Below are 9,743 nucleotides of genomic sequence, written 5' to 3'. Positions count from 1 at the left end.
GAATGCGTCGAGGTAGAGAGTTGCCGAGAGCTTAGCCGTCGGCGGCACTGACTCTCCTGCCCAAAAAAAGGGGACTTGTGTGAACTAGAACTGAGGCCTGTGCATTTACTCGGTGCGGTACTATAAGATATTTGCCAAGGTCTCTTCTAACAGACTGAAGTCCCATCTGGACTCTATAATACACAAGGACCGACATATTGTGTTACCGGGACGCTCAAATCACGGACAACTTGTTCTTGATTAGGGACATGTTGGACTTTGTCGAGATACTAATGTTGAACTTTGGGACTGCGTTTCTCTTAGATCATGAGAAGGCTTTGATAGAGTGAGATCATGAGTATCCTGTTTAATGTGATGTCTGTGTTTGGGTTTGGGAAGAGCTTTGCTGAACTGTGTGAAAGCTGTTGTATGCTGGGCGTCATGTATGGTTAAGGTGCTGAGGGGCGCTCAGTAGGCCTGTCTGGGTTGAGACGGGGCATTAGACAAGGATGGCCCCTATCTGGGGCAGCCTGTACACACTAGCCATTGAGCCTTTTTAGGACTGCTACGCAGTGAGACTGCGGGGAGTGTGCTGGACAGTCATGGAGGTGGTGACAGGAATAGCAGGTCTCAGCATATTGCAGATTGATGTTTCTTGTGATGGTCAGGGATCGGCAATATGCAGGAGCTAGAGACCAGGTCTGAAAGGTGTTACGAGGGAGCTTCATCAGCTAAGTAAAAACTAGGGGAAAAGAGCAAAGCTTCTTTATGTTGGGGCATGGCGGGGGATTAGGGCTCCTCCTCTGCTTCCAGGGGGTTTGCAGTAGGGGTTGTGAAGGGCTTAAAGTGTTGGGGGTACCTGGGCTCGGAGAGGTGGTCAGCAAGAACTGCGAGGGCTGCTGTCACAGGCCAGTGGTGTCAAGGAACTGGCCAGGTGGAGGTGGGTCCTGTCCCAAGTGTCATATAGAGGAGGGTGCTGATAATCAAAACCTTGGTGGAATCTTCCTTGTGGCCATAAACTGGCTGCTCCTCAACCCCCCCGCCGGTCTGCTTGCAACCTGCAATGCAAGCTGGTGGATTCTTTTGGTCGGGCCATTCACTGGCTGAAGCAGCAGTGTTGTACATGGACCGCCACGAAGAGAGACAAGGCCTGGTTGAACTGGGAGGCAGGGGATGGCTGCTTTCCGGGCTAAAGGCGGTGCCAGAGGACTGCCTGTACCATACTGATGTTGGGCTGAGGGAACCCAGCATCCGCCTGCTGAGGAGAGCTGGCGGATTAGGGTTTGACCGGCAGCTGCTCCTCATGAAGCTGGAGAGGCTTGAGTACAGCAGGTTCTCTCAAGAGTTTACTCTGCGTGCTGAGGGCCTTGGCAGCTGCTAAGGCCCACACGAGAAGGGGTGTGGAGCCTGGGCAGTGGGTGTGGGAGGAGCCTATTTTCCACCAACCCAGCCATCCCTTTTGAGATTCGGTTTCAGTCGGCCACTCTGCAGAGGCAACTGATGCAGGGGTTTTACAAAGGCTAGGTGGGACCTGAGACTGCTGGGAGAGGAGGGGTGGAAAACCCCGGAGGTCCTTGGCGCAACAAACAGGTAATAACGTCTCTTAGGCTGCTGGAGAAGATTCCTGCGAGGAGCGTCCAGGAGGCACTGTCTGAGCGGTAAGGGGAGTGTTTGAAGAGGCCAAAGGGAGAGGCCCACCAATGTTTCGCCCACGCAGGTGACGGCAGAAGACTGGAGACTGGCAAGGTGGGTCTGGAGGACTTGTTAGATTTTAACCACTCCGAGCCTGGGGGGTTTGAGGGGTGGGAGGTTAAAGCCTCTACAACCTCTGCGGTTAAGGTTAGGAACATTAGAAGCCTAACAGGAGTGAAGGCACATCAGTGGAAGGGGTAATGTGGCGGAGAGATGGTGGGTTTTAGATGGAAGGGGCGCTCTACAAACCCCCAGTACCAAAGAGGGTCAGGAGCACTCCAGGTGGAGGGTTCTTCATGGAGCCCATGGCCACTAAACAGCTGGTTGGCACGGGTTGATCCGGGAATTGGGCAGGGGTGTCCTTTCTGTCCAAATGGAAAGAAACTGTGATTCATGTGTTTTCTGGCGTGTGCCACCAGGTCTTAATGCCTTTAATGTCTCTGTTGGGAATGTCTGTGTGACAGGTTGGGGGTGGTTTTTGCTGTTGGGATGTTATAATGGGATACAGGTATTCGAGTAAGGAGAAAGAAAAATGATGTGTTTTGTTGAATTTTCTGTTTGCTCAGGCAAAATTAGCTATTTGGCTAACAAGGGAGAAACAGGGTCAAAAAGTCGGGGGGATAACAGACCCTTTACTACTGTTTAATGGGATGGTCTCTGCGCGCCTTAGGGTGATTTGAGTTTCTATAAAACTGATCAAATGTGTGGAGATGTTTGAGGAGATTATGGTCTGGTTGGGGGGGGCTGTCTGTTATTGCTGGGGAAGATGTTTTGGATATACGGTTGTAGGAGGAGGTATTGTTTTTGTGATATGGTGATTGGTGGTTGTATCATGTGGTAGATGGAAAGGTTGAGTATGGTACATGTATGCAGTACAGGATATATTTTTTTGTTTTTTATTTTAGGGGGTGAAGTTTTAAATGAAATGAGAATGTTTCAATAAAGAAAGACAAAAAGTCAAAAGTCTCTCTCTCTCTCTCTCTCTCTTCTCTATCTCTCCCTCTCCCTCTATCGCCTCTCTCTCTCTCTCTCTCTTCCTCCTCTCTCTCTCTTCTCTCTCTCCTCTCTCTCTCTCTCTCTCTCTCTATCTTTCTCTCTCTCTCTCTCTCTCTCTCCTCTCTCTCTCTCTCTCTCTCTCTCCTCTTCCCTCTCTCTCTCTCTCTCTCTCTCTCTCTCTCTCTCTATCTTTCTCTCTCTCTCTCTCTCTCTCTCTCTCTCTCTCTCTCTCTCTTCTCTCTCTCTCTCTCTCCTCTCTCTCTCTCTCTCTCTCTCTCTCTCTCTCTCTCTCTCTCGCTCTCTCTCTCTCTCTCTCTCTCTCTCTCTCTTCTCTCTCTGTGTCCTCTCTCTCTCTCCCCCGTTCAGTCATTTTAGTTCTGCTTGTCTTGTTGTCTTGTTGTGATGTTCTACTGAGGACAACAAGATAATGTTCAACTCTTTTTGAGAAACCCGGTTATAATATCACAGTACAGTATATTATATTATATCACAGTTCAGTCCAGTCTAGTGTGTTATTAAATTCCTAGTACAGTCCAATATATTATATCACAGTTCAGTCCAGTCTAGTGGTTATTAAATTCCACAGTCCATTCAATCACAGTTCAGCCAGTCTAGTGTGTTATTAAATTCCAGTACAGTCCATTATATTTATATCACAGTTCAGTTCCAGTCTAGTGTGTTATTAAATTCCAGTACAGTCCATTATATTATATCACAAGTTCAGTCCAGTCTAGTGGTGTATTACAATTCCAGTACAGTCCATTATATCATATCCACAGTTCAGTCCGTCTAGTGTGTTATTAAATTCCAGTACAGTCCATTATATTATATTCACAGTTCAGTCCAGTCTAGTGTGTCAGTATATTTAAATTCCAGTTTTATTATATTATGTCACAGTTCAGTCCAGTCTAGTGTGTTATTAAATTCCAGTTTATTATATTATGTCACAGTTCAGTATATTAAATTCCAGTACAGTCCATTATATTATATCACAGTTCAGTCCAGTCTAGTGTGTTATTCAATTCCAGTACAGTTTATTATGTTGTCGTCCGGTCCAGTTCAGTATATTAAATTCCAGTCCAGTGTGTTATTAAATTCCAGTCCAGTGTGTTATTATTTTCCAGTTCAGTCCAGTCCAGTTGTTATTATATTCCAGTCCAGTGTGTTATTATATTCCAGTCCAGTGTGTTACTGTATTGCAGTATTTGTATTTGTATTTATTATGGAACCTCATTAGCTACTGCCAAGGAAGCAGCTACTCTTCCTGGGGTACAGCAATATTAAGGCAGTTTATACTGTGGAATAGAGTTCCATGTAGTCATGGCTCTATRTAGTACTGTGTGCCTCCCATAGTCTGTTCTGGACTTGGGGACTGTGAAAAGACCTCTGGAAGCATGTATTGTGGGGTATGCATGGGTGTCTGAGCTGTGTGCAAGTATTTTAAACAGACACCTCGGTGCATTCAGCTTGTCGACAAGTAGTGATGAAGTCAATCTTTCTCCCACTTTGAGCCATGAGAGATTGACATGCATGTCATTAATGTTAGCTCTCCGTGTGCTTTTAATTAAGGGCCAGCCGTGCTGCCCTGTTCTGAGCCAACAGCAATTTTCCTAAGTCCCTCTTTGTGGCACCTGACCACACTACTGAACAGAAGTCTAGGTGCGACAAAACTAGGGCCTGTAGGACTTGCCTTATTGATAGTGTTGTTAAGAAGTTAGATCAATGCTTAATTATGGACAGACTTCTCCCCATCTTAGCTACTGTTGTATCAATATGTTTTGACCATGACAGTTTACAGTCCAGGGTTACTCCAAGCAGTTTAGTCACCTCAACTTGCTCAATTTCCACATTATTCATTACGAGATGTAGTTGAGGTTTAGGGTTTAGTGAATGATTTGTCCCAAATACAATGCTTTTAGTTTTGGAAATATTTAGGATTAACTTATTTCTTGTTACCCATTCTGAAACTAACTGCAGCTCTTTGTTAAGGGTTTGCAGTCATTTCGGTTGCTGTAGTAGCTAACGTGTATAGTGTTGARTCATCCGCATGCATACATACTGGCCTTACTCAAAGCCAGCGACATGTCGTTAGTTAAGATTGAAAAAAGTAATGGGCCTAAACAGCTACCCTRGGGAATTCCTGATTCTACCTGGATTATATTTTATAGGCTTCCGTTAAAGAACACCCACTGTCTTCTGTTAGACAAGTAACTCTTTATCCACATTATTGCAGGGGGTGTAAAGCCATAACACAGAAGTTTTTCCAGCAGCAGACTATGATCAATAATGTCAAAAGCTGCACTGAAGTCTAACAAGACAGCCCCCACAATCATTTTAGCGCTATACTCCCAGCTGCAGCTCAGACTCTAGCGGCCTAGCTGTCTTCTCCGTAATGATGTGGCTTCTGTGAGATGGATGGCCTGGAGAAATCACTGGGGCCACAGAGACACACTCCTATACACTCCCAACCTTTGTCCCAAATGGCACTATATTCCCTATATAGGGAATAGGGTGCCATTTGAGAAGCACCCCAGGCTGCTTGTATGAGTACAGATACAGGGCTAACACCATACACTAGTTGTAGTGTAAATCTCTATGGAGTATCACTCAGTCACGTAGGACAACTACACCTGGCAACTGAACCAGCTCAGTACAATACAGGGTGTAGGCATGGGGAGCCAGGCCCAMCCATTGGGGAGCCAGGCCCACCCATCACTCCTGTGTTCCAATGGCACGTTGTGTTAGCAAATCCAAGATTATTGTTCTAAAAGGCAAATTAATTGATAATTCCAAAACCCTTTTGCAATTATGTTAGTACAGCTGAAAACTGTTGTTCTGATTAAAGAAGCATTAAAACTGGCCTTCTTTAGACTAGTTGAGTATCTGGMGCATCAGCATTTGTGGGTTCAATATCAGGCTMAAAATGGCCAGAAACAAAGTACTTTCTTCTGAAACTCGTCACTTAATCGGGTTTGTTGAAATATAACAGAACAGATCAACTGGATTGACATTCACTCTCATGCGATGGGTTGCCAAAAATAACTAACTGAAAGCCACACTCCCAATAAGCCACGAATATGACCTCAATGAGAYATCACTGTGCTTCTATGGCTATTTGCACCATGCCACAGCCTACTTCATTTGTTCATTTAGCAAACAAGACAGCTCATAATCCAGTGCCTTTATCACAGTTAACACCTTTAATTAGCTTTAAAGATGCTAAATTCTGTCTCAACCTCATGGCAAAATGTGTAGAATAGCTTGAGATGAGCTTTAAAACTGCACATTTCCCTCTCCGCCCCATGGCAAAATGTGTTCAATAGCATGAGATATAAAACTAGCTATAAACTAGCTATAGCTATAAAACTGCACTTGTGTTTTAATAGCTAGCAGACCACTTGGAAGTAATTTATTTCACAACACAGAGTCAGTCTGATGTTCTATGGTCYTTGGCGGGTGTGGAGGGGAAAGGTGAAGAGGTCCTCATTCTGTAAATAACACTGGTTAGTTGGTAGAATGTCTGTACCCTATCAAGACAAACCAGTTCTACAGCTAATCATTACAYTTTTAGAACATTCCATTCTAGGTCTTACATTTTTTATTTTAGAACACATTTATTAACTTCTAGTTCTAGAACTAATCAATTTCACTTCCAGAACCATTTAATTGGTGTTGTAGAACATTATGTTCCGTAAAGCTGTTAGAAACCATAGCATGTTCATCTGAATATCTCAGGGCTGCATCAGCTGTTTGACCATCAGATGGCAGTCTACCATCGGCTTTCATAGATCAGTCTACTGATGGGAAGAAAGGAGGATTGATAGTACTGTAGAGTCTGGTTGAAGCTTTTTTCAGTGAATGGCCCGGTGCAGTCAAAAACGTGATTTCCTGTGTTTTATATATATATATATATATATATATATATATTTCCACACTATGAGGTTGGAATGATACTGAGAAAATGTGTAAATGATTATAAGACCATTTTAGTGTCAGAGCTGTTTGAAAAGACCACCTGAAATTTCAGCCTGTTTTGGTGGGATGGAGTTTTGGCCTTCCATGGTGACATCACCATGAGGTAAATGAGTTAATAGACCAATAAGAAAGAGAGTTCCAAACCTCTCTGCCAATAACAGCTAATTTTGAGTTTTCCACTCCCCACTCAGACCACTCCCAGACAATCCTAGTAAAATTCTTGCTTGAGAAATTGCTCTTTGCTAAGAAGTTATTTTAGTTTATTTTTGGCCATTTTAATTGAAAACAATTACAGTACAGTATTTAATTGTTACCCATAAATTATTTGATATTGAGATAAAAATGGCTGCAGTGGACCTTTAAATTGTAATTTATTCCCTTTAAGAGTGTGCACACAGACACAGACATGTCAACAACATCTGACATTTCCTGCTTCTGACAAAGTTAAACAAGCAGAACTTCACACATTTCCCCTAACTATTTAATCCATGATTGATCTCTATGATTTTAACAAGAAAATCTGTGCAGGGGGCTCCTGGTCAATTGTCACATTTTTGAATCTGGCATAAGTCCTTTCTTGAATCTAATCCTTTTATTAGAATAATGATGTCCTAGAAATGSCTGATAGAAATAAGGAGAAAGTAGCGTAATGTATGGTGTCAAAAACTTCAGAACAAATGTTCAGTCTGCAAAGAGATTAATGCAATTATATTAATTMTTTTCAATGGTGGAAAGTTAGAGTATGGTGTCAAAAAAGTCAAAGTCACCAATGAAGTAATGCCTCATTGGAAGTTGGTAGAGGGAGAAGTCATTCACATTCCATTGAAATGAATATCTTTGAGAAAAATTCCAATGGTTTCCTTTCACACACAACAGGATGTAGACTGAGACACAAAGCTCAGCAGGAAATAGCAGGACCAGGTAGCATTTTACATAGAAATAGAAAGCAAGAGGATTTCCTGTGTTCCCTATGGTGATGTRCCGTGTGGTGTTGACCATGGGAATGTTAAAGGGAATMTGTGTCTGTTTTTCTCTCAGAAGGGTGGCTCACAGGCCTCCCGAGTGGCGCAGCAGTTTAAGGCATTGCATCGCAGTGCTAGCGGCATCACTACAAATATGGGTTCGATCCCGGGCTGTGATGCAGCCATCCGCGACCGGGAGACCCATGAGGMGGCGTACAATTRGCCAGGTCCTCCGGGTTAGGGGAGAGTTTGGCCGGCCAGGATGTCATTGTCCCATCGCGCTCTAGCGACTCCGCATGCACGCTGACACGGTTGCCAGTTGTATGGTGTTTCCTCCGACACATTGGTGCGGCTGGCTCCGGGGTTAAGCGAGCAGTATGTCAAGAAGTAGTCCGGCTTGGCGGGGTCATGTTTCGGGGGACGCATGGCTCTCGACCTTCGCCTCTCCCGAGTCCGTACGGGAGTTGCAGCGATGGACAAGACTGTAACGACCAATTGGGGAGAAAAAGAGGTCAAAAGTACCTCAAATAAAATAGTGTGGATCATGACTGCATTCTTTCATTCGTTGTTCAATGGTGTAAAAGGAACGGTTTTAACCTTGAATGTGACATTAAATGTGTCACCTAATTAAAAACAATAGAAAAATCATGTGAGGTCCTCATCATATGAAGCTATGAAAAGACTACCTCCCGATATCTTTTCAACACAAAAAGGATCTCATATTATGACATCACACAAGTGTTATATTTCTGGGGTCAAGTTTTCCTTTATCATCTCTATGTGACCCTTCAGCCCTCAGCTCTCCAGCTACAACAGATCACTGAGGCAGAACCTGGAACTCTGGAGCATTCTGGAACTCTAGAGCATTCTGGAACTCTGGAGCGTTCTGGAACTCTGGAGCGTTCTGGAACTCTAGAGCATTCTGGAACTCTGGAGCGTTCTGGAACTCTGGAGCGTTCTGGAACTCTGGAGCGTTCTGGAACTGGAGCATTCTGGAACTCTGGAGCGTTCTGGAACTCTGGAGCGTTCTGGAACTCTGGAGCGTTCTGGAACTCTGGAGCATTCTGGAACTCTGGAGCTCACTCTGTCAGTTCTATTATGTAACTCTCTCCCAAGCAGGCCGTGTGATTCCAGCTGGGGGAAACAGTCTCCCAGTGTCCCAAATGGCACGCTGTTCCCTATGTAGTGCACTATTTTTAACCAGTGCCCTATGAAAAAGTGATGTACTATATAGGGAATAGCTTGCCATTTGGAACTCAGCCACAGTCTGATCCCATGTGAGAGCTTTGTTAGCTGAGACCATTATGGCAGATCCCAAGAGAGYGCCACTGTTCAGCTCTCATTTAAACAGATGAGTTTATATGTCATTTCAGCAAGCCATGGCACCCGTCATCTCAGATTGTTCTGAAATGGCATTCCTGAAACATTCTTTTGTTGAAATTACATTTCATTTCAGAGAAATTAAATTAATCGATTCACACCCGAATTGGCCATTTTAATTTACAGGATTAATATAGTATTCAATAAATATAGCAACTAACATCCAATTTGGGCCAAATATTTTCCTACCAATGAGTAAGACATGAGGAATCCCAAAGAAATTGTCAAATGTCACCCACGGACCCCCACACCCCATGCCAATCCCACCCTATCAACCAGTATACAACAGCAATACTCTATGTTTGATAAGTAGTATCAAACATAGCCTGTATTGTATACAGGYTTGGGTGACATTTAATACATTAYTCATTGGTAGGAAGAAGTTTGGTTCAAATCAGATGTTGGGCACTATATTTATTGAATATTATCTCAATCCYATCAATTAAAATGGCCAGTATGGGTACAATCAATTAGCTTAATTTCTCAGAGATCAAATTATATTTCAACAAGATAATCTGAGATGGTGGGTGTCAAAATCCTYTTACTTGTGCTTTTTGAGGTGGAACGACCCAGATGGCAGACAGGACACTGCGTCCTAGGCATACTGTTCTGTAGTTAACTATGTCTGGTATTCTCCCCAGTCCCCAATGTCTTCTCTCCTCTCAGCTACAAACGTTATTTGGGGAATGTATTATGAAAAGGGGCAGTGTTTTACTGAAGGATATTTTATCTTTATTAGGTCATGTGCACGTTAAAAGT

This window comes from Salvelinus sp. IW2-2015, unplaced genomic scaffold (assembly GCF_002910315.2).
Source record: "Salvelinus sp. IW2-2015 unplaced genomic scaffold, ASM291031v2 Un_scaffold924, whole genome shotgun sequence".
Classification (NCBI taxonomy): domain Eukaryota; kingdom Metazoa; phylum Chordata; class Actinopteri; order Salmoniformes; family Salmonidae; genus Salvelinus; species Salvelinus sp. IW2-2015.
This window is presented reverse-complemented; position numbering follows the sequence as displayed.